The following is a 25,162-nucleotide window of genomic DNA, read 5'->3' as shown; positions in this document are numbered from 1 at the left end:
TTCATTTCCGTTTCTGGAGTGCGCTCAGTGAGCTGTATGTATGTAGCTATTGTTCTTGGAGAAGATCCTTTGGTCATGCTATTCACAAGCCTGCGTGGGAGTGTGTGCACTGCGTGTGTGTGTGCACATGTGTGCGTGTGCATGTGTGTGTGCTCATATGTGAGCAAAATGGCCGACGTTCCATTCATTTGCCGTCAAACAAAACTAATTTATGCGCAGCAGTAGCAGTACTAGTTGGTTGGGGCTGACAGCCGTGCGTTAGCTTGGGGTTGCACTGCGCCGAGGGGGTGGCTGGGCTGGGGTCGATGTGGGGCCAGTGGAGTATGTTAGAGTTGGCTGCCTAATCAGATAGCCGCCGCGTGCAGCGGGCAGCGGGCAGCGGGCAGCAGGCAGCAGGCAGGCTGGCAGCCATGTCATGTGTGTGGTCGCCATCAATTTAGCTGGCAGTGGTGGGGTGGTGCGGGAGGCCGGCAGCGCCGAGTGGTTCGCTGGCGTCAGAGAACAGAACCAACCCCCAACAAAATAGCAAGTGGTCGTCGACTGCGACGGCGACTGCGACTGCAGCAGCGACAGCAGGCAGCGACAGCGGCAGCGACGTCGGCTGCACCCTTTTTCGCATAAGCAAAAACTGAGTTAAAGGTGGTTTGGCGGTTTGGTCAGGTCATTGAGTGGTTGGACCTGGTGGGCAGGGCCCTAGCAGCGGCGCGCACTGTGTGTTAGATGGAGTGACAGCAATGGCAGCCGCACACACACGCGCGCATATAGAGAGGCTCACATGTGAGGGTGTGTTGCCTATATGCATGTCCCGCTCGCACACATGTGCGTGTGCCTGAGCGGCTGAGCGGCTGAGCGGGTGGGCTTTGGGCCTAAGCGGGCCTGTTTAAGGGAAGCAAAATGTATTGCTCATCGAAGGCTATCGAATGTGTGTGGTCGTTCGCCTTCTCGTCCTCGGCCTCGGCATCGGCATCGGCGCCAGCGTCGGCGTCAACGTCGTCCTGCATGTGCTCGTGCGCCGTCGGTTCTGCTCGTGTGCCCATACGAGATGCTGCTGCTGTTGCTGTTGCTGTTAACAATGGCAGCAACATTGCTGCTGCTGCTGCCGCTGCTGGCCGAACATGTTGCGTTGTCGTTGTCCATTTTGTTGTGCGTGTGTGAGTGTATGTGTGTGTGTGTGTGTGGCACACACATGTTGTCTCGCATGGCGCTTCGTGTTTTATTACTCGACCTGCGTACTATTCGAATGCGAAGCGCCCAAAAACACGCACACACACACGCATACAGGCACATTGAATATTAGTCGCAGCCGAAACTTGGCTGCTCAGCCACCCACACAAGCACACACACACACACATGTGCTTCGCTTTCGCACATTTTGAACTTTCGTTTGCTCCATCTCGCTCGCCATATCGCCGCATCTTTAATTGAAGGACTTTGCGCAGCTCACACACACACACACACCCCTCTGCCCACACCTGCCGCCCACAAACTCATTCGCTAGCTCGCTCTAACTCCAGCCACACACATATGCGCACGTATATATGTGTGTGTGGGGGAGTCCATAGCAGTGGCTACATATGTGAAGAATGGAGAGCAAATGAATATCTCATGCTTATAATGGGCATTGCCCGGGCCATGCGAGGACTTGTGTGTGTGATGTGTGTGTGTATGTGTGGAGGACACGAGAGGACATGCGAGGACGTCAGCGCTACAAACAAAGCCCGCTGTTGGCAGCGGGCAGCGCTGCCAGCATCGCCGTCGCTGCTGAGTAGCCCTTTGACTACTGTGCAGCCGCCAAGCCAGCCCCACCCCGCCCTCCGCCCACCGCCCTGCACAGCCCACAAGCGGAGCCCACTTCACATTGTCTCCTGTACGCCCGCCACCCCGCGCACATGTATGTCCTGCGGGTGCGCCCTCACACACATACACACACACACACACATTTGGAGAGAGTCAGACATGTGTGTGTGTGTGTGTGTGTGTGTGTTGGAGCACTTTTAAGCATATGCACATTTCGTGCTATCAGCGACGGCCACATGAGTGCAATAGGGAGCGTGCGAGTGACAGAGACAGCCACTGGGAAGGGGGTGGCGTGCTGAGGAGAGTGAGTGAGTGAGAGAGATACAGAAAGAGAGGGAGAGAGCGAGAAAGAGTGAGAGAGAGAGGGAGAGTGAGAGGGCAAGAGAGCGGTCGAAATTCACGGAGAGGCCAGTGAAAAGCTTATGTAAGCCAATACATACACAATGCGCGATATTTATGTGCCACACACACACAAACACACACACACACAGCAGCTAGACATCGCACATGTGGCAGAACTTTCATATTCGATTTTTCGTGACGGTTTGCTCAAAAGGTTTTCCTTGCTTTTCTTTAGTTTTTTTTTTTTTTTTTTTTCCTCTTTTTTTCCTACTTATTTGTTTTCCATTTTCCCACACACATGTTTGGCGCTGAGAAACAGCTTACATAACATCTTCAATATGCAAATAATTCTTAGTTTAATAAGCATATAAAGATTTTCAATCGAATTCGCTTAGATTTCAATTTGAATTTGAATTCGAGTTTGAATTTGAGTTTGAGCTGGCGCATCAAGTTCTGATTTGAATAATCAGCGCGTTCAAGAACTTACGCTTGAGTCTAGTTTAAGATCAATGATTAAGCTCGTGAGTAGATAGATAGAGGTAGTTGTACAGATTCATTTATATGTATGGAACCGTTAATGATTCAATTTGGATAATCATGATGTATACATGAATAATAACTATGTGAAGTTTAACAGCTCTGAACAAACTGGAAGGAGAGGTCTTGAAAAGCTATACAAGGCTATTTTCTTAGCATGCATGCATACATATAATTCTTGTTAGTTATGGTAAATAAACTACTTTGATATATACCATCTAAATAAGTTATGCTTGTTTTTTCCATTTACACTCTTTCAATTTCAATTTATAAGATGTCAATACTGGCTTCTAGCCCACACACAGGTTAAAGTTTAGTGATGATTGCGCTAGGTTACTAGTAACTCAACTATCCAAATTTGAAGCTTCTAGCTATTATACTTTAAGAGATATAAACTTTTGCTGTTTGCCACGCCCCCTGTGGGCGGACATATGTCCGTCGAAGCTTTTTGATCTTGGGTAGTCAGCCCGAGTATATATACAACATTTGAGAATAGTGTCCAAAATATATCGCAGAATTTATATAGTCACTATATCTTCATGTCCGATTTGCCACGCCTCTAACGGGTGTAGACATATAATGTTGTCATTAGACTTTATAGAATCATAACATTAGCTTACGTGCAAAATTTCAGCGTTCTAGCTGATTTTGCCACGCCCCTAGTGGGCGGATCGCGAAATGTTTAACACTTTATAAATCGGAGATATACACGAGTACGTGTTCCGAATTTCTGCTTCAATAGCGCCGAAATAAACAGCGTTCATACGGACAGACGGACAGACGGACGGACGAACAGACGGACGGACAGCAAGACGGACATTGCACAAAACCAATATTCACTCACTTTCGGGAATGAGTAAAATAATTCACTTTCGTGAATGAGTATGAAAACAAAACATATACAATTACAAATATTCGTAGCTGAAATAACATTATACCTTACTCTTGGTCAACTGGCAAAAAAAAGGCAGAGTTCAGTACTTTAATCGAATCTTATCATTGCCATCAATTAGAAGGATTTCACACCTTTGAAACAAACATAAAAAAGCAGCACAAATCAAAGTCGAAGCCGAAATCCGAGCACAAAGTTCCAGGCTCGAACCTCGAATCGAAAACAAATGCAATGAAATTGAAAATTGAATTGAATCGGAAGGGTTTATGCGAACGGGAGGTTCGGGTTAGATTAGGGACAGGGGTAGGGGTAGAGTTAGAGGTAGAGGCAAGTTAATAGTACATATGCAAAGTAGGTAGGCCAACGGGTCGTGCCGAACTGGGCTGGGCCGGATATGCAAACTTGTAGCCTGTAATTTGAATATTCAAATTTGGCGAATTTCGAATGACGAATGTCCTGGATATCAATTATTTGCGAATATGATGGAAATTGGAAATGGGAAAAGTGCGGAATGCAGTGCGCGAGAGGCGAGAGACCCGTTGCACACCCCGAAACGCGATCCGCAAATCGCATTGTTGCAAAAGGATAACAACAACAACAAGCACAATATTTCACATTTGCATATTTATTGATTTGAATGGAACTTGGGCTGGCAGGAAGCAAGGGCAGGGAGGCAGGGCAGCAACAAAAAAATGCGTTTAATGACAGGGCATTTGCACTATGCTCAACTCACTCGCTTTCTCTCTCTCTCCCTCTCTCTCTTTCTCTTACTCTCTAATACTCACGATCTCTTGCTCTGCTTCTTCACATCCTGCCAACTGCATCATTATAATCTTTTGTTGTTTTTTTTTTTTTTTTTTTTGGGTCAGGGTTGAGCCAGAAACTAAAAACTGAATCCGGAACAGGAGCCACGTAGGAAAAGTTTTTTTTTTTAATCCCCATATTGCGAGAGCATCAACAATAAGCTGAAAATGCAAATTTGCATAAGTTTTGCGCGCTTGAAAAATGGAAGAAGAGAAATTTGAAAATAACAAAAAACATCAAATAAGTAAAACTGAGCCCAAACGCGGAACAACAGATGTGCCAAGGCAACGCAGTCCGATGAGAGTTAAAGTGAAACAGGAAGAGAGAGAGCGAAAGAGAGAGAGAGAGGGAGCGGATGAGCGAGAGGCTGCCAGAGATAAAGGCTTGAGAACCTAGAGACTGGGAACCAGGCAGTCGTCGTGAGGCAGCTAACCAAATCGGAGCTAAAGATGGATTTGCGCTAGGATGGAGGCAACATATTGTAAGAGGTATGTGATCATATGATGTGGCAATAGATAATATAATAAATAAACTTAAGTATGCATGGTATATGCATAAATAAGTAGTTGGAATATCCCTTAACACACCCAGGGATGGAGTAAATATATTATATTGATGTAGCCCAGAAGATTGCAGATTATGATAACGAGAACAGGTGTTGATGAGAATTTTGATAGCAATAGCAGGCTGTGATGATTCGGAGTCCCCAATCAATGTATTCAGCCATCCCATCGAAAGAGTTCTACTGCGGTTAACTCAACATTTGTTAAAATAGAATAATAAATCAAAAGAATGTTTTTTACCTTTAGGTATGAATTATAGAGTAAAAGGAAAACGTATACTGTTTATTAATATTTGTTTACTAGAGTAGGGAGTTAATCAACAAGAGAGATCTGCTTCAAGTTACCTCATTGAAATTATAAGCATTTGTTAAAAATTAATAATAAATCTCTGAACCTTAGATAACAAAATTTGACTAGGTTTATCTGAGCATTCATTTTGTTCTATACTGCAGATAGTACATATGTCTATTTAGATCATATTGTACACCTAGATAACTTATGGGGCAGATTATTGAATGTCTAATTTTTGAATTGATTAGTTTCTTACCCAATTCGTGAGTTGTACTCTTCCATAAAAGAGTGAATAGCGTAATATTTATTGTAATTTTAGTTGGATTGATAAGATGTAAGACTAGATTTGTTTGTGTAGCCGAGGTGAGGCATTATTGAGATTGGATATCTGAGATGAAAATGATATAAAAAGACCTGGTGTAATAGATATACCTTCTTAGTCTATTGTGAATTCTTCTGTGAAGAAGAGTTCTACTGCTCAAGTAGTCATAAAAGCGCTTTTATATCACAATCTAACTGTCCTACCAAATAGTCCAAGGGAATTAAATTTGCAGCTTGCTCAGCACAATACAAAATCTGCTCGCGCTTGGCTTAACTTTCAAAGTGATCTGTATTATTATTTTGTTTAGTTGTATTTTAGCTCTGTTTAGAAAGCATAAAGGTGCATCAAATACCAACTCTTATAATAAACAATCAGGAAACTATATCTAAGAGTTACATCTCGCTTTTTATAATATCCTAGTAAAGGACGCCTCAGTGTTTCACAAGCAGCATTAAACTAAAGTCAAGCTCACTTTGAAGGTAATCGATGTGCTTGTCGAGTTTTTTTTTATCAATCATATATATATTGGATAATATTATATAGTATCATAAACATCGTCATGACTTCTGAGGTTCTGAGTTCGAATAGCTTTTTGATCTCTGCAAATTGGGAAGCCCACTAAAGAATGAGCTCTATGACAGGGTCGCGACTATCAATTTGGATTATGCACACATATCACTATTACAATGGCTGTCATGTGTCGTCTGAAAGGACGAAAGAATTTCGTGAGACGTCATAGGGCGTAGATGAGGCCCAAGAGGAACGATCGAAAGGCCTAACCCAACTGACTTCGAGTCTTGCTCCGACTCTAACGTCTTGAAGCTCCAAGCGAAAGGGTTGGAAAAAAAACAACAGAAAACGAAGAAGAAGAAGAAAAAAATCACGACACAGGATACCGCGGGAGTGAAAAAGGGTGCAAAGCTGCGGCACTGCGGTAATATTTTTCGCTGCGTCAAGGACGACAAGAAATGAGGACGCGTCCTGAATTAATGAGCGTGAGGAGTGCCACGAATCGAGCGAAAGCAACTCCGCTTGATTGACACGTTGACAGTCCTCGGCTCTCCGTTCACAATTCCGTGCCCGGTCAGTCCAGCCGTTGCCCGCTGCTGGCGGACTGGCTGACTGATTCATGAGTTCAGATCTGGATCCCGTTGCGATCCTTCAATGAGATTGTTTTACCCAGCGACACAATGCACCGTCCCGCCACGTCAAAGAGCTGTTCCCCGCTGTTGAATTGTTTTAATTTTCAAATAATAATGCCCAGAGAGTGTTCTCTGGTTTAAGTGTGGGTCGTCAGCCCAGAGCTGAGAAACTGAGAGCTGAACCAGTGCACGTGGTGCCCATTCAGACAGAAATGCTCTAAAGAACTCCACATCCGAAAACTGAATTAATTATATCACTAGCATAATCAATAGGTTGAATTCATTATAACTGAATCGTTAAATATCATCAATCTCTGGGCCGTAACAGCGTCAAAGATTATACTATTGTGATAAAATAATAGATCAAATGCCCTGACTGGATTTACAATAAGACCTTCTGCTATTATTCCATATCAAATGGATACACATTCCCACAAATATCAAAAAAATAGCTCACTCTATCTTAGCTTAAAGCAATTTCAATTCTGTTCTATTTCAAGTTTGAATGGTACAATTGATCTGATGCTCATCATATTTAAACACAAATTCATAACATTGCTATTAAATGCTAAAATTGTAAAAGACTTGTGATCATTATTATTATTCTAATGCGATAAGTAATCGATTATTTATAGCTAACTCTGTGAGCTATTTTAATTATTTTTATATCTAAACCAATTAATTGAGAAAGTGATATATCTATAGAGCTCACCATATTAGCTCATATTTAAATGGATCTTGCATATTTAAGATACTTTTCCATATCGAATTACTTATCAATAACTGTACTATACACCCATAATAAATTTATTCAAATCAAACAATATCATCAATATATTTATATATATTTCTTTTAATAAATATATGATATGATATATTGTTATTTATTTCTTCTTATATCCACAAAGTTTTTTCAATGTACTGACTTCTACCTTATAACTCTTCAAATTGATCTGGATGAAATTGTTGTTAGGAAGCACATCGCTCCGTAGCTGCGTCTAATCATGATCGCTTAAAGGCCATATACTAGCTGCTCCCGCCTACCGCCTACCGCCTACCGCCTCCTGCCTTCGGCCGCTCTTTTCTAGTCTCTTGCATGGATGTGGACTGCGCTTAAGCACTTGTCGCTCGTTGTTTTAATAAATTAAATTCCGGAAAATCCACAGGAAGTCTGTCTGTGCATTTCTGTTTTTCTTTTTCTTCCTTTTTTGCGTTTCTCTTGCTCTGTTTGTGTATGTGTGTGTGCTGTTTTTCTCTGCTGTTTTTCTTTCGCTGGCAGTCAAGCTGGGTGGCAGCAGGAGGAGGAGTTGGAGCAGCAGCAAGAGCAGCAGAGGGGGTACAGATGTACATCTACTGCAGCGACTGGCAGCCATTCATTCTATCACTTCCTGCCTGGGCGCAGCAGCGCATGCCGGCACGGACTTAATTTCATTTAAGGACTCGCCTTGACTGCGGCTCATGACGCCAAAGGAGGACGCACCTCAATGGCGGCAAAATAAATGCAATAAAAATGGTACAAATAAATACAAGTAGACACACACAGACACACACACACTCACACGCACAAAGGCGCGCACGCTCTCGCATAGGAAATCAAAAGGCAATTGGCAAAGCAACAAACCAGTTCAGTTAACTTTAAGCATATTGAATAAGCAAATGACCAGATGACCAAATGACCAACACGTGCCAAAACACAACACAGCACAGCGAGCAGAGCGGAGCACAAATCCTGTGGACATGCTAACATGCGAACATGCGAACATGGCCAAGTGCGAAGGTCACTGCACACCAAATTTCTGGGTTAATTTTATGAAAAATGAAAAATTAATTGAGAAATAATGTTGACAAGCGCTGACCACCACCGGAGCAGCAGATCAGCTCGATAGGGTGTCCAGCGACCAGGGACCAGGGACCAGGGACCAGGGACGACCCCCTGCCTGCAGTGTCAATGGGCCGACAAATGCGATTCTTGTCCAAGATGTTCGCACAGCGTCTTCATAAGTCTGTGCGTGTGTGTGCTGAGCGTGTGCTCTTTCTGCTGACCATTGGTCAAAAGTTAAGTCCGAGTCGCATGTGTCGGCCATTTTGCAGGAGGCTGCCGCACCAAGGCTAGACGAGGGGTAGACAGTCCAGCTCGAAAGGTCAGCCATCATCATTATCACGCTTATAAAGGAATCAGAGCGCTCAGGGGCTGAGCAGGGCCAAGCAGGGGCTGCTGACCAGCGGGCGAGCGCAGCCAAGGGTCAGCAACCCCCCTTTGCAGCTGCACGGCGAGCAGAAGTAAATCAAAATCAGCTCTAGGGGTTGCTACCCCCCGCTCGCCGAGCAAATCAGTCCAGCGCAATTGCTATGCAAATTGAAGTAAACTTTTGCTCGCGAACTTCGTTGATCGTTGTGCGTTTAATGAATTTGTACCGGTTCCGCAGCGCTGGCCGAGGCCCATTCGGGTTCAGCTCCTTGGCTCTGGGTCTGCTCCTGCCTGACCGGCGGTCAACTTGATTAGTGACCAGGCCCCGGAAGGTCGCTGCGTCATCGGGGAGTGATCTCTCTGGTAAAAACATTGCATTTTTCACATTAAACAGAACATAAATCACCGAATTAATGGTGGAAAACTGCCTCGGCCAGTGGCCAGCCCCTTCAGCGCGCCGGCGACCCAACAAATTGAATAGGACACGCGAAATACATGTCCGCATATGTGTATGTGTGTGTGCGTGTGTGTGTATATATTAGGACATTGGTCAGCCGAGTGGGCTGGGCACACGATCAAAACATGAAAATATTTGACTAACTGCTTACAGCATTTAGCGTCACATGAATTATTATCGAAGCGGGGGCAAGCAGGGGCGGATATGATGCCTTCGTTCTATTGGTCCCGAGCGATACCAATTACCCCGCTCTCTCTCCCTCTCTCTCTCTCACACTGCCGTTCTCTCACTCAGCTCTCTTGTGAGTAATTAAGGCCCTGTTAGAAGAAGAAAATATAGCTTAGAGACTTATATTATTATAGCTCATATATCAAGTGCTTATAAGAGAAAGCCTAGAGATTCAATTGAACTAAAGTATATAAGCCTATTTCAAAACTTATATTTCAAAACATTTGTTGCATTTGGGTCTTTGAAGGGCATTAATTAAAAATAAACCATATGTATTACAAAAGTTAACTAACAAGGAATAAGAAAGTCTCTAGATGAAATTTATCAGAGCGTAATAGCTGCGATTTATTAGACTATACAACTCTAATTACTGTATTCCACCTTTACATTTTTATGTTATTATACATATATAAATTATTATATATAAATATAAAACTTATATTAAAATATGAAAGCTATGAAAATATTTTTTAACATTTAGTTTGTATTATGTTTATTGAAAACGAGTATCTACGGCATGAAGCGTGTTCAGCTTTACCATATTTCATTATTTAGAAGTTGACAAAATTAAGAATGTAGAACATAGATGGACGAGCGAACAAATAGATGGACGGAGGGCGCTATATCGAAACGTCTGCTAATTCTGATTAACGATGATTTTAACAAGCCCATTTTATTCTGATTTCCCGTTTTCAATGGGTTCAGGGTATAAAAAGGCATTCAACTTCTTACTTCTTTCTTCGACTTACTGTAGCCCAGTGCAAAAATAGTATTCGAAAAAATGGCCGAGCTTGTTCATTTTAAAGGCAAGGACTTATCCATATTTGCGTGCTCCAGTTTCATATATTATTAATATTAAATGTGTACAGCTCTATAATCCGGGCAATCCCTTAGCGCTCATTTCTGTTATTTATCCAACAGTTTCTTACATGATTATGCACGCTCAGCATTCTGTTTTTCAACTGTTTCTGCCTATGTGGCCCCTCCTCCTGCGTTCCGCCATCCGCCATCCGCCTTCCGCCTCCTGCTTCCAGCCCACTGCCATTTCCATTTCCATTCTCATTCCCATTTCCGTTCGCCATATCAGCCTACCCATGCCATGCTCATGTTTTCGGTGCTCGCAACGCTTCAACTATGGCGTAGGGCATGATAAATGCTGTTGACATTTGAACTAAACCCGTTTTCTTATAATATGGCAAATAATAATCCCCAGCCAGATGCTTAAACGGAAACTATGCCACTGACAGAGCTTATAGAACTTTCCGCCCCAGCTAACTGAACTGCTTGCGGCACGATGCGGTCCTACCTAGTACACACACTAGCCCCCACTCCCTACCCCTGAACGCCCTAACCACTACCGCACCGTTACCGCTAGCAACCTCACATATGCCACCCAATTACGATCCCTGTGCACCTTAAAGCTTTTGCTGAGCAGCTTTTATTTGCCAAGGCGAATGGCAAACAAGGCGCTCCAAGAAGAAGAGAAAAGACTAGCACAAAGAAAGAGTAGGAGAGCAAGACAGGCAGAGAGAGGGAGAGAGAGAGAGAAAACAGTAATCCCAAGGAAAAGTAAATTTTATTTCTTAACAGACTTGTTGATGTATGTGCGGCTACAACGTACGTGTTTGTGTGTATGTGTGTGTGTGTAAGCGGTTACGCGCCCTACACTGCAAGGCATATGCGAAGCCTTATGGAACCGCATAAAAGTTCCAATCGAGAGCGAAATACAAGTGGTAAAGTTAAAAGAGAATCTTGCGAAGTTTAATAAATTCCAAAAGCTGAAACTTATTCTAGTGTAAATTGAAATGCCTTGAGTGTAGGGTGAACAACAAATAGATACTTAATCATATATTCACACACACACACACATGCGCACACTGAGTCTGTTCACATGTCAACTGAGTCTCAAGCTTATGAATTCATTCTGGTTGGGGATATGCGGTTAAAGCCTTTTCGTTACTGTTGTTGTTACTGTTTTATTTCATTTTTTCTTGTTTTAGTTAGTGCTTTGGATACCACCCTATGGTGGGCAGAGCATCTTAAGTCCTTGAAATGCTCATCACGAATATGCTTCGTAGAGGCTGAGGCAGAGGCAAGCCACTTGCCCCGGGCCTGGCAGCCAATGTTAATAACAAACAATGGCAAATCATGACTGAATTAAAAGGGGATTTGCTCAAAAGATATAAAATCAACAAAAACTACAGCTGAAACTAAAACTAAACTTATACATGCTAGCATTTCCGGGTCAACAAACCGTTGCGGATGCAACAGAAACCTATGCTAAGTCTAAGCTAATTCTGTTATGAAAACAATGAACATCTGAGGGACGGGAATACGAAAATATGGGGCTTGAAAGTATGACTAAATGAACTAAACTAAATCTTTTTAATAAAGCCAATCTATTAAACTATAAGTAAATAAAATCTGATAATGTAAAATTGGGGAAAATTGTTAAGTTTTTCCATTTCATTTGTATTTTATTTAATGTATAATCATCAAGAATTCATAAGTTTTGATATTTCAGTATTTACCTTGTCTCAAGATCTAGTTCAAATCTATAGAGAGGATTCAGTTAGATGTTTGACCAAATTGACTAGTTCTAAGCCTTTTGTTTTTGCAGCTATAATATTTATTTTTTATATACAAATTTAGATTATGTAGAGCAGACTTAAAATATACTTAAAGCTAGAGACTTGAATGTGGAATATATATAGTGTATATCTGTCCTATAAAGTGTAAAGTATAAGGCTAGTATAAGGCTAGCGGCCAGTCAAAGTGGTAAATACTGTCATCACAATATCTATATTATTTTGAGTGCTAGAAACTTGGAACGTAGAACACCAGTTAATAAATATATATATATATATATATATATATATATATATATATATAGTGTAAATATATCTATATATCTATATATCTACATATCTATATATCTACATATCTATATATCTATATATCTACATATTTATATATCTACATATTTATATATCTATATATCTACATATCTATATATCTACATATCTACATATTTATATATCTACATATTTATATATCTACATATCTATATATCTATATATCTACATATCTACATATCTATATATCTACAATCTATATATCTACATATCTACATATCTATATATCTACAATCTATATATCTACATATCTACATATCTATATATCTACAATCTATATATCTACATATCTACATATTTATATATCTACATATCTATATATCTACATATCTATATATCTTTATATCTACATATCTATATATCTATATCTATACATCTATTTTATATTTACATTTTAAAATCTAAGTTCCTTGCTAATATTTAATTTCCTAGTTTCTATTCTAGTTAAAAAAAAAAAAAAAAAAAAAAGAAGATAGTTTTGAATTCTAGAGCTTCTACGAGGCTTCGCCTTCAGCTTAATTTCCTGTAGATTAAAGTCGAATTTCCCAAAAATTCTCTCGCAGTGCAAGTCCCATATATTGCAAGAGAAACTGCGAATAAAAATGTCCAAAAACAGAGTTGGAATTGGAGTTGCATTTGTGCCATGTGTGCCAGTGCAACGGCTGTGGAAATGGGAAATGTGTATTGAAAAAGGATTGGACGTGCATGGCTAAGGGTGGGCATAGGCATAGTGGGCATGCCCAAAGGAGCTGGCGGGTGGATGGCTCGCAAGTGCCGGATGCGGGCCGAAACTTCTCGACGTCGCGACGTCGTCCGAGTTGCCGTCTTCGGTCCTTGCTGCTCGCTGCTGTGGCGTTCTTTGGTCCTTCGTCCTTATACTCGCACTCGCACTCGCTGTCGTCCTCGTCCTCGTCCTCGTCCATGTCGTCTCATCAGTACTAATGGAACATTTTCCATAACACATTGGTGCACAACAACAGCAGCAACAACAACAACAAGTACGACCACACTCGCCCAGCCAGCCAGTCATTTGGTTTGGCATCTCCACAACCTCCGCCTGCTCCATTCCGCCGCTTTCCCCTTTCTCCTCCAGCTCCCCGCTTCGCCTAGCATTTGATGTCCTCGTCGTTGTCGTCCGTTGGCTGCTACTCAAACCACTTGGCTCAGCTCCACTCCAGCTCTCCACTTGGCTTCCGTTCACTTGATGTTTTCACGAGCTCACAAAGTCGATAAATATGTATACACATGTACACACACACACACACACACATAGACACACGTGTATATACATACATGATTCGCTGTATATACACATCGTATGTGGCTCGTTTCAGTTTGGGATTGAGCCTGAGAATGGAAATGGGTTTGGGTTTGGGTCTGGGCTTGGGCTTTGGCTTTGGCTTTTTTGATTTGGGAATGAGCCTGGGGTTGCCATGTGTGGGGTAGTTGCCGGGTAGTGCTGCTGTGGCAAGAAGTGTGTGGGGGGCGGGGGTTTCTCTCTGTGTCGGCTGCACATGTCAGGCTCAAAGTTTTTAGTAAAAGGCTTCGGCGTCTACTAACGCCCGCGGCTGCTGCTGGCTGTCAGGACAACGGTGCTTCGGCAACCGAAATCCGTACGACATGCTCTGCTCTGCTCACAGCGAAGATCCAGCACTTTGTCGTCTGCCTAACGACCAGTGGGACCACTGCCGCCCACAACCACGCCCCCAACCACTCAGCAACCAAATCGAACAATATGCTCGAAGTGCTGCAACGGCTGCTGCTCAATCTCCAGCTTCATTAGCCTCCATCTTAAACTGATTATAGTTGGATAAGAACTTCATAAATAGTATCCATAACTAATTGCGAATCTTAGGCGCCCACTCAGCAGATAGGCAAAACAATAGACTGCATTATCGAGCACTCGATAAGAGGCCCATCGTGCTTAGATGTAAGTACATACATCATTTATCTATACAGTAGCTATCGCAGGCTCCTTCTCCTACTCCTGCTGCTTCCACACCTTTCTGAAAACTTAAGACCTAAGCTAAATTATGTGAGAGCGAGCGGGAACTCGAGTACGAAAATTACAAAGAAAATGAGAACAAAAACAAAATGAAGATGAAGAAGAAGGAGAAGGAAAAGACGACGACGACGAGATTTTCAAATTACAAAAATTTCACAAGTTAGTTAGAAACTCTTCTGCTTCTTCTGCTTACTGTTCTTCATATTATTCTTCATCTCCGTCTTCAATTTTCTCTTGTGTTTTATTTTATTTTAGTTTTCGCAAATGTTATATGAGTTGAGCGTGTGTCCGTGTGTGCTCGCCGAGTACATAGCAGTCAGTGCGAAAGAGACATCCATACACATACATATAGAGAGAGAGGGGGAGAGTGCGAAAGCAAGAGATTGGGAGGGGGTTTTGGTCGGGTTGTGGCTCACATGCATGGGGTTCCGAAAAGGATTTTAGACCTTTATTTTCACATGGAGGACGTCAGTTGGTTTGCCACCGCACGAATTTCAAACTTTTCACACACACACACTGACACATGCACACTTGCTGAATTTTCATTTGCATGTGTATGCGTGTGTGTGTTTTTGTGATTTGAATTAAACTTTGGAACTCACACACATACACACATACACATAGAGAGAGAGGGACTAACACACGCCACACACACGCCACACACACGCAACGCCCGAGCATGGAAAATTTTACTGCAGACAACAAAAGGCTTGAGCCGGCAACCGGAGGACGATGGGCTTGGCGCTGGGCGGTTAACGGTTCGCTCGCAGTTACTAACGTTGTTGCCCACTGCTCTAGCTGTAGATGCTGCCACACACACACACACATGCAGAGAAAGACATACACCTCCCCCTCTTCCGCTGTTCGGCCCGTGCTCTGCTGTTCCATTACGTTTTGCTTTTCTACTTTTGGAAGTTTTTGCGTCAAAGCTTTGTTATTGTTGTTGTGATACCCATTGAAAATGTATGCGCAAATGGGTAGTTTCTTGTAGAAGTCGATAGCAAGTAATTTGTTCCAAAATCGATAAATATCGATAGTCGCCTAGAGTTTCTTAATCAGGCTGCTTCTCTGCTTGAGGTAGAGTCATCAATACTTCCACTTTTCTCTCATTGATATCCCCCAGGGTATCTATGAGTCAATCACTCTCAGCCAACGCTTGTTGTTGCTGCTGTTGGGCAGGCATGTACCATATATAAGTGTAGTACACATGTCCGTCTCGGGGTCTCTGTCTGTCTGTCTGTGGAAAGTTCTGCCACACACACACACATCCACAAATATAGGTATATATTTATATACACATATGCATGTATACATATGTGCATGTCGCATGTGGCAGAGTGAAACGCCTGTGACAGCTTGTGGTCTGCCTGCGACATTTGAACATTCATTTTGTTTATTTTGAACACACGCTTTGGGCTTAATGCGACGCACTGAGCAAACGCACATATTCGGCCCCGATGTCAACCAGGAGACCAGGGGGCCACATCCCCACCACCCAACCACTCCAACCACTTCATCTCTTTCATCTCAGAGCTGAGCTTTAACTCAAGCGTTGAAATACATATATCTCAATATATATTCAAGAGGATCTCGCAGATTAACAGTCGGATTGGTTATAAGAATTTACAAATTATATAAAAGAATCATCTATCAAATAGCAAAATAATTAATATCTGAAGCATAAATAAATAATTCGAAACTATAAACTACATATACATAAGAATCAATCATATCTATCATATATGTATGTATATCCAAAGGAATTCAAATATGCCATAAGAAATATCTATCAAGATTTATACAACTGAATGAATTGATTTGAAATTGAAAATTATATATAGAGATTATCTATCATATATTCAAGGAACTCTGGTCTGAAAATTGATTAGCATAAGAATTATCTACTCATACATCAGAATGAATTTATTTTAAATTACAATTATATCATATATCATCATATATCCCATGGAAACTCTTATCAAAAGCCCAATTAATTATTATTGGAATATTATTGGAAATCGAACTGATTTACTATACAAGAATTATCTAACATCATATATGCAAAGGAACTCTGATCTGAAAGTTGATTAGCATACGAATTAATTGGAAATACAAAAATAAATTATCTATTAAAATATAGCCCAAGGAATTTTTATCTTGAACTTAATTAGCATACGAATTATCTATTCATACAGCAGAAAGAATTGTCTTGAAATTATCATTAATTGAATATTACAAATTATGTGAACAAGAATTGACTAACAAAATATGTGCATCCCAAATATGTACATCCCTCTTATCTAAAACCCAATTAAAACATTTATTTTAAATTACAATTATATCATATATCATCATATATCCCATGGAAACTCTTATCAAACGCCCAATTAAGACATTAACATAACATTAATTGGAAATCAAACTGATTTACTATACAAGAATTATCTAACATCATATATGTAAAGGAACTCTGATCTGAAAGTGCATTTAACCAAAAAATTCCTGCCCAGATAGCCATTTATGGCGCAGCTTTAAGTTTGTCATTTCTTGACTTTTTGGAATGATTGCTTGAAATTGTAAATGCTGTCGAAATCCCCATGTTTAAAGCCTTAACTCGCTTAAATTGAATGTGGGGTTAGCTAATGGCGCTGCCGAAACTCAGCTCCCTTGCTAAATGATGCCAAATGCCGCATCTAAATTTACAAGAAATTTCAATGTGACGCAAGAAATCAATAATTACCCCAGAGTTTACCTTTCGGGCAACCCCTTGCCCGCACTACCCCAGTCGCAGTCGCAGTGGTCAGCTGCCCGAAACAAAATGGTGGACGACACAAAATGTTGAATCAGCAAACAGCAGCCGCCTGCCCCCGCGACGAGTGCCCAGACACATAAACAACTCGATTTGGCTGAAAGGAAAGAGACATCCAGTGGACCGCTGAGGACGGCTGAGAACAGCGAGGGGGGCGCTGAGGGGTTCAATTACTGGGTGGGGAGAGTGCACTGGTCGCGAGTTCATATTTTACCCTCAGTGTGCGTGTGTGTGTGTGTGTGTGTGTGTGTGTGTGTGTGTGTGTGTGTGTGTGTGTGGCTGGCCAACGACTTGGGCCAAAAGCGTCACGGACATGGCCGTGGTCGTCGTCCAATGCTGGGGATAAGTAATAAATATTTTACGTCAGCCCTACGGATCAGGAGCACGTTCAATGTGGCAGCAACTACCCCCCGCCCGCTGCCTGTGCAACACTTCCGACAAAAATGGAAGCAAAAAGTTTTGCGCGTCGAGTCTGTGACGCGACCGCAAAAAGCGGTAACAATAAATACACGACCACTGTCAGCCCGTGTCCTGCGTTCTGTGTGCTGCCTCCTGCCTCCTGCCTCCTGCCTCCTGCCTGCTGACTGCTGCGTGTTGTATGTCCTAGCCGAAACCATGGCCAGGAATAACGTGGCAGACACAACTCGCCACTCGCCACTCGCCACTCGCCACTTGCCACTTGACGCTGAAATTCGCCCTTGAATCATTTCAATTTCAAGCAAATTGACATTACATTGCCCAGCTGGCTTCCTTCCTGCCGAGCGCGCCCAGTCATCCCATCATCCCAGGGGCTGGAGCCGGGCGGGTGTGGGCTGCTCGAAATTGGAAATACTTGGGTCCACTGCCCTGCCTTGGGCAACTCAATAACTATCAACGTCGACGGCAACAACGAATCGAAAACGAAGCGAAAGTTTGCGGGACTTGCTCCACGGCTGGCCCCCACTGGATCCCCACAGACCTCCGCCTGCCTTGGCCAGCCCACCACCCGCCACACCTTATTCCTTGCTCGCGAATGTTTCTTGGCCACGGGGCAGCCACGCGTTGACTGACAGCCGGCCAGGGAATTGAACTGGCCGAGACTTGGGGGTTGCTTGGCCATGACAGCACAACGAAACGATCCGAAAACGGGGTTGCCCAGACGCGACAGTTGGCGCTCGACAGGCGAGAGAGGGTCCTCGAAGGGAGACGGGAGCGGGGCCGCCTTGGATGCGAAATGCCAGGCAGTCACTTAGAAGCCAAGTCCAACAAGGGCCAACACTTAATTTAACCCAACGCTGCCCATGCTAACGACTCCACACACACACACACACACACACACATTCGTCCGGTAAATGGTTATTCAAAATGGCCGCCATAGCTGGACCCAAGTGCCTACGAGCGACAGCCCCAAACAGGGACAGCAACTGGACCCTGCACGCCAGAGCCAACAAAATGAATCAAGAGAAAAGCGAAAGCCTCACAGATAGATGAATGATTGAATTGCTTAGGCACAGTCGGTCGAGAGCTAACAAAGGCACAAGTCGAGTCAATAAGGCAGGACATACAAAGGTGTATAAAGCACATGAATATACAAAAGGACTGAGTCAAATAGGAGAATGAGAGTAGGAATCGTATTATAAAGGGAATGGGAATTGAAAATAAATTAATTATAAAAATACATTTCGCAAATACATATCCAAACACAAAGGTCAAGTGTAGAAATATATATTTAAGAATTCCAATAATTAAAGATTGATCGTCATCAATATAATCAGCAGGAGAAGCCGCAGGCCCCAGTTGCTTGATTCTTAATTTAGTCTTAATTTTATATTAATAATAACCTCTGATAAATAAATAAATAGCTATGTACATGGGGATCGAACAATCCTAACAACATTTATTCAATTGATGATAAACTCTTAACTTGAGGACTGACCCCTGTTGGGAGATGTGAAGTATAAACGTAAGAAATCTCATCAAAGAGTCACTTAAACCAAATATATACACCACTTATATGTAAATATATGCATACGTCAAAAAATATTCATATCTATCATGGACAGATAAATAATATATTTGTATACTTAGAAATATATATACAAACATTCTTTATATTATGGAATGTTATTATGTATCCACAAATATTTTTTTATTTTTTTTTAATTTAGTCTTTAAATAAAAATATCTGTTTTTATAAAATAAATATCTGTTAAATATTAAAATATTTATAAATGCTAATAGTAATATACAAAATCTTAATAATATTATAAATACAGTCTAATTATCTGCTTATTATCTAATTAATTACTTTACTTCATACAAATTTATATACAGTCGACTCTCGTTATTTCGAAATTCAAGGGACTCTTAAAATATTTCGAATTGTCGCGAACTACCGCGTCTTAGCAATGAATTTTTTTATGTATATGCAAATTTAGATATACATAACTACAAAAAAAAAAAAAAAATTGAAAGCATTCAAAAGCAGGCACAAGTGCAGATGAAATCATATTTCACAACAAAATTAAGAACAAAACCATTAATATATTTTATATATAGCTCTATTTATATGTTATCTAACATGCATATACTTATGTATGCTATGTATTTTAAAAATATAATACAAAACACACTAACACCCATAAGTACAACAACATCTATGCCATGGCTAAGACTCCTCGGTGCTGCTACAGTCTTTGCTAAGATTGTTGTTAGCGTGCAAATTTATTGACTAGCGCGCTTATATGTTGGCTAAAAGGGTTGCCAGATATTTGGGTTGCTTGATTAAAAAAGTAATTAGAAAACTAAATGAAAGTTTTACGCAGCGCGGCTCAGGAGATGAGGTCGAGGGAGCTGGCAGTGGGAGGCAGTGGGAGGCGAAAGTAGAAAGTTGAATGTGTGTAGTCGTTTGGCGAAATGGTAAATAATGTAAAGTGAAATAACTGTACATGGTCTGCACAGCCACCCACCCACACACACACGCACTCACTAACAGCAGCTCATGTGTGTGTGCGTCTGTGTTGCCTTTTGTTCTGCTGCGCGAACAGGAGCTGGGCAGGAAGCTAAATGCTCACCCCTTTCGGCTTGGGTGAGGAATGTGTCCTGTAGGGCTTACTACATACCAAATGAACAGCCACACACACACACACACACACACACACCACACATGTGCTGCTGTGCATAATGGCGCTGGGAATTGGATGGGGTTGGCATTTGCCCGGCTCTTGTCCTCCAGCCCGTTCGGTGGGTGAATCGGGTGGTTCCATTGGGTTGGTCATATATAAGACAAGCCGAACGAGCTCAGCTCAGCCGAACACCCATGCATATGTGAGTGTGTGCGTGTGTGCCTGGGTGGGTGTGCTCGCATGTGTGTGTGCGTATGTGTGTGTGTGTGTGTGTGGCGCAATAAATGTTTTCGAATGTCATTTGCTGCAAAGATGGCGACCATTAATATGGAACGAAAGGATTTGTTTTAATTTCATTGTATATGCGCGTGTGAGTGTGTGCGTGCGTGTGTGTGTAAGTGTGCGTGCGAGGGTGGCAAAGTCACAATAGTTGCTGCCGAGCGGAGGGCCAAACAATTTTCGTGGCAACAACTTCTTGAGCCATTTCTGTAAATTTATCACATACTCACACACACACACACACACACACAGTGTCCACAACTCATTCCACAACTCTTTTAGCTAACGAAGAGCCAACCTTCCCCCAGCAGATATATACATATACATATATATGTATATATATAGAAAGGCGTATGTATGTACTTGCCTCCATTACATACATTTAACAATTCTATATGGCTCTCGATTGGGGCCCCGCCCCTCGGGCACCCGTCTAAATTGAGTAATTAAGAGCGCCAAAAATGTTGAATTACATTTGCATAAATGGCAAAGCAGCGCCAGCATTCAGTAGTAAATATGTAGAGCTCTGAGCCAAGCATTTCCCAATGCAAACAAAGACGCTAATACATACATATATGTATACATATATATAAATGTATTCATGGTGAATATGTAGAAACTATTTTGAGTAAATCCAAAGCAAAACATTTAACAATAACAACAAAGATGAAGCCAAACGCAGTTCGAGGAGTTCTTTGAGTGCGATTGAGAAATAATTTAATGCTAATAACTCCAAAGTCCACAAACTAAGCTGAGAATATAATATAAATATAATAGGGCATTTAGCTGACAATGAAAACCCATTAGCAGTGCTCCACTAGAAGATATCCTCTAATAGGCACTGGGCTTTGATTAGGCAATTCAATGAATGCAGGCTGAAAGCTTTAAAAGCTGATTTTATTTCTCGAGCTCACGTAAATCAGTGAAATTCTATTGTTCTTATGTTAAATGATAAATAGTGTGAACAATCGATATTTATCGATATATGGCACAATGATGACGACGGACTATCGATCACTCAAGCAATCACTCTTGCATAAAGAAGAATGGAATATGACAACAGCAAAAGATAATACAATTCGAATCAATTATTTTATATACCCTTAACCCATTGAAAATGGGAAATCAGAGTATAATGTTCTTTAATCCTAGTCATAGTATAAGGTTACTGAAAGAAGGTCATAGAAGGGTAATGTATTCAGGCTAATTCATCGATCTTATATAGTAGTATTTGTAATCCAAATAATGATCAGTGAAGAGAAAAACCAGCAAAAGTACATCTCTCGCTCTACCTCTTTCTATCTCTTTCTTTTTATCACTCTTTCTCTCTCTCTCCCTCTCTTGCTCTCTCATATAAAGATCAATATAAAGAAAAAAAACAGAACTTGATTTTATCGTCAGGGGAGCTCCATATTTACTCAACTGTCAATTTGTCTCTAGGTTTCTAGCTTTATAATTATATAAGATTCTACTTAAAAGCATATATGCGCAATATATATTATATTATATACATTTATTTTTTCAAATGTTGAGAATGCCCGCGAGTATACTTATTTTACATTTGTAGTTTCTACTCTGAAGTTTACATCGGGTTGACGGATAGACGAACAAACAGAGAGACGTCTGGAGAGACATGCAATATACTCTTTCGCTTCTTGCATGGATCGAATAAAGATAATTGAAAAACTTGTCGGCAATTTAAGTGAACTCGATTGGCCTACTGGATATCATAGCATATTAGACCTAACATCATCCTCGATACTATGAATAAGTCATTGATTAATTCGGTGTCTATGTTAGCTAAACGACTTGCCATGTCCAATGACACTCGGGAATATGCCTACATGAAAGATTAATACAACTAAGTGAATTGATATGAGCTTCCCTTGCAGCGTCGGCGATGGGCGGCAATCGCAAATGGAGTGGATATTCAACTGGATGTGGGCGAAGTCGCATTCGGCAAATCATTTTGAGGGATCTGCTCTGGGATATGTGCACGGACGTTGCTCGGCAACAGCTAAGCCAACCAGACCAGCCCAACCACCCAGAAACCCATCTACGTAGGCCAAGTCCATGACAACATTAGAACACCCCACCCCCACCCCCACCTGCTCTGCTCCTGCTGCTCTCCTTCTGTACGACACGCCTGAAGCCGGGGATTCGAGTTGGTGCGTGCCTGTCGGCCCATAACGGATATTTGCGTTGTCATATCAAAGTCCCATATGGCCCGTAAACGTAGCCCCGCGACGCGAAGAGGGTGGCATTGCTCCCTGTGCATGTGTGTGTGCGCGTGTGTGTGGGTTAGCAAAAGTGTCATCAAAGCCTAGGGCGCTCCAAGGATGCCATCAAAAATGCCAGTCGCATGACTATATGCGAGATATACTTATGTATATGCATGATAAAAAGTTTCAGTATATGTATAGATGGACGCCACAGACACACACACACACACATACAGACAGACACACTGACACACACACACACACACACACACACACACCGTAAGACAGTTACATGGCGTAAAGCGCAGGAATAAACGAAATGTGATAATAAAATACAAAACCAATAAAGGAAAGAGCTCTTTACACTTCACTTGCTTACCAAGAATCGTCGGCACGCAAACACCCACACACAGAGGCACACACACACATACACGTGTATGTGTATATGTAAGTACAATATACAGACTGTTAAGGACGCCACTGTTCATCAGACGCGGCCCGGGCGAAGACTTCCGATGCCATTCAAACGAAATGGTAAAGGGCCTACGGTTATTCGATGAATCCGTGGACCAACGTATCGCAGGGCCCTAGCTGCTCTAACGGTAATAGCCCAGCAGCCAGGAGTGTGGGTGCTGCTGCTGGCGGTGGGTGGGCATGGGTGGGGGCTGGCGTGCACAGGAAGCGGCGCAACGGTGCGTTACACATGGGGGCCAAGCGCTGAGCTGTGAGTGGATCATCATTTTTTATTTTCCGCTCAGCGCTGCCAAGCAAATGTGCCAACAACAACAACAATAACACATGACGCCCAATTTCGGCCAGCGGCAACTGTGGCACAGCTGTCTCTGTGTGTGTGTGTGTGTGTGTGTTACTTTTATTTTCGCTATCAGCCATTTAAGCAACCCCTAACACCCCGCCCACAGTCGACCACACACACACTCACAAACACACACACATGCCGCCTCCGCCACACCCCATTTGCACATCAACTGTCAAGTTTACTGATGCTTCGCCGACCTCCCCCGCGCCCACTGTGCCGCCCCCCTTGCCCATGCTGCCAGAGATATAAACATTTTTTATCATAAGCGAATTTCGCAGCAGCGTGCAAAAAACAGCAACAGCAACCAACAACAATAAAAAAGTATGCCAAAGCGCAAATAAGAAGCAGAGAATCGCAGCTTTATAGCGCGGGTGGACCAACCCACTGCCAAGCCGCCAACCCACCTGCGCCAATAGATGGCGCTTTGCCATGTTTGGCAGTAACACAAGTGCTGAGACTTTGCAAATATTTTCTTAGACATATTCTTAATAATTAGTTATTCATTTGTAAATGATAAACTAATTGCGGCAAATAAGAGTGGCAGATCGAAGTATTATCGACTACAATATATCCGGTCTATATCTGGCAAAATGAAATAAAACTTAAGTAAGATAATTATATTAAAATCGAAATGTGACTTCAGCTAGTTTTTAACTTGTGCAAGCTGTGAAGTCTATTCTCCTTTAATTTACAAAATTAGATAAAGTAATAATGGTAAAACAGAAATGTGACTCACTACAAGATACCCGGTCTCTCCAGATTAATTAATTATTTTTTTTATTAATTTTTAATGTCTGCTTTTAATGTCATAATCAAACAAACTTCGCACAATTAAATAATATGTAAAAATAATAATAATAATAAACATTAATTAATAATACAAAAATTAAATTAAAAAAAAAAAATTAATAATAAATAATAATTGAAATATAAAGTAATAATAAATAAATAATACAAATAAATTAAATTAAAAAGTAATAATTAATTAATAATAAAAACAAATAAGGTTAATAAAAAAATAATAATAATGATAGTTAATATTCTCCACTAAATCAAAACATAACAAAAAAAACAAGTAAGAAGACTCTAGTCGAGACTGCTCGACTAGGAGATACCCTGAACCCTCTAATCTGATATTCTAATCAGTCTGCACTTCTTTTCGACACACATACATACACACACGTATTAGAATGCGCTCTGCTAACTGCGCTTGGGCTGCGCTGTAGTGTTGGTAACATTATAAGAATTTATTTGTTGAATAATTTAATTTCTATACGTACAATCTTAATGAAAGTTTCAGGGCGTAATTATATGGAGAAAATGTATGTACATTCCAAAGCATATGTCTCTAGTACTTGAAATACGCTTTTTACAAAGGTGAGGGTGAGGGGGTGAATATAGGGGTGGGGGGTTAATTACAACAAAAATCGAAATTATATAAAATACAT

At 41.6% G+C, this 25,162-nt stretch overlaps 1 long non-coding RNA gene across 1 annotated transcript; it reads left to right on the top strand.

The window, feature by feature from the left end:
• Positions 1-4,227: 4,227 nt before the first annotated feature.
• LOC122757890 lies at positions 4,228-23,262 on the top strand. Its single transcript, XR_006358073.1, has 2 exons — positions 4,228-4,860; positions 22,243-23,262. It is a non-coding gene; the product is annotated as an uncharacterized LOC122757890 (long non-coding RNA).
• The last annotated feature ends 1,900 nt before the right edge of the window (positions 23,263-25,162 follow it).

The sequence above is a fragment of the Drosophila mojavensis genome, unplaced genomic scaffold (assembly GCF_018153725.1).
Source record: "Drosophila mojavensis isolate 15081-1352.22 unplaced genomic scaffold, ASM1815372v1 contig_136, whole genome shotgun sequence".
Classification (NCBI taxonomy): Eukaryota; Metazoa; Arthropoda; class Insecta; order Diptera; family Drosophilidae; genus Drosophila; species Drosophila mojavensis.
The sequence above is the reverse complement of the archived record's forward strand: the minus strand, read 5'-3'. Positions and strand labels throughout refer to the sequence as shown.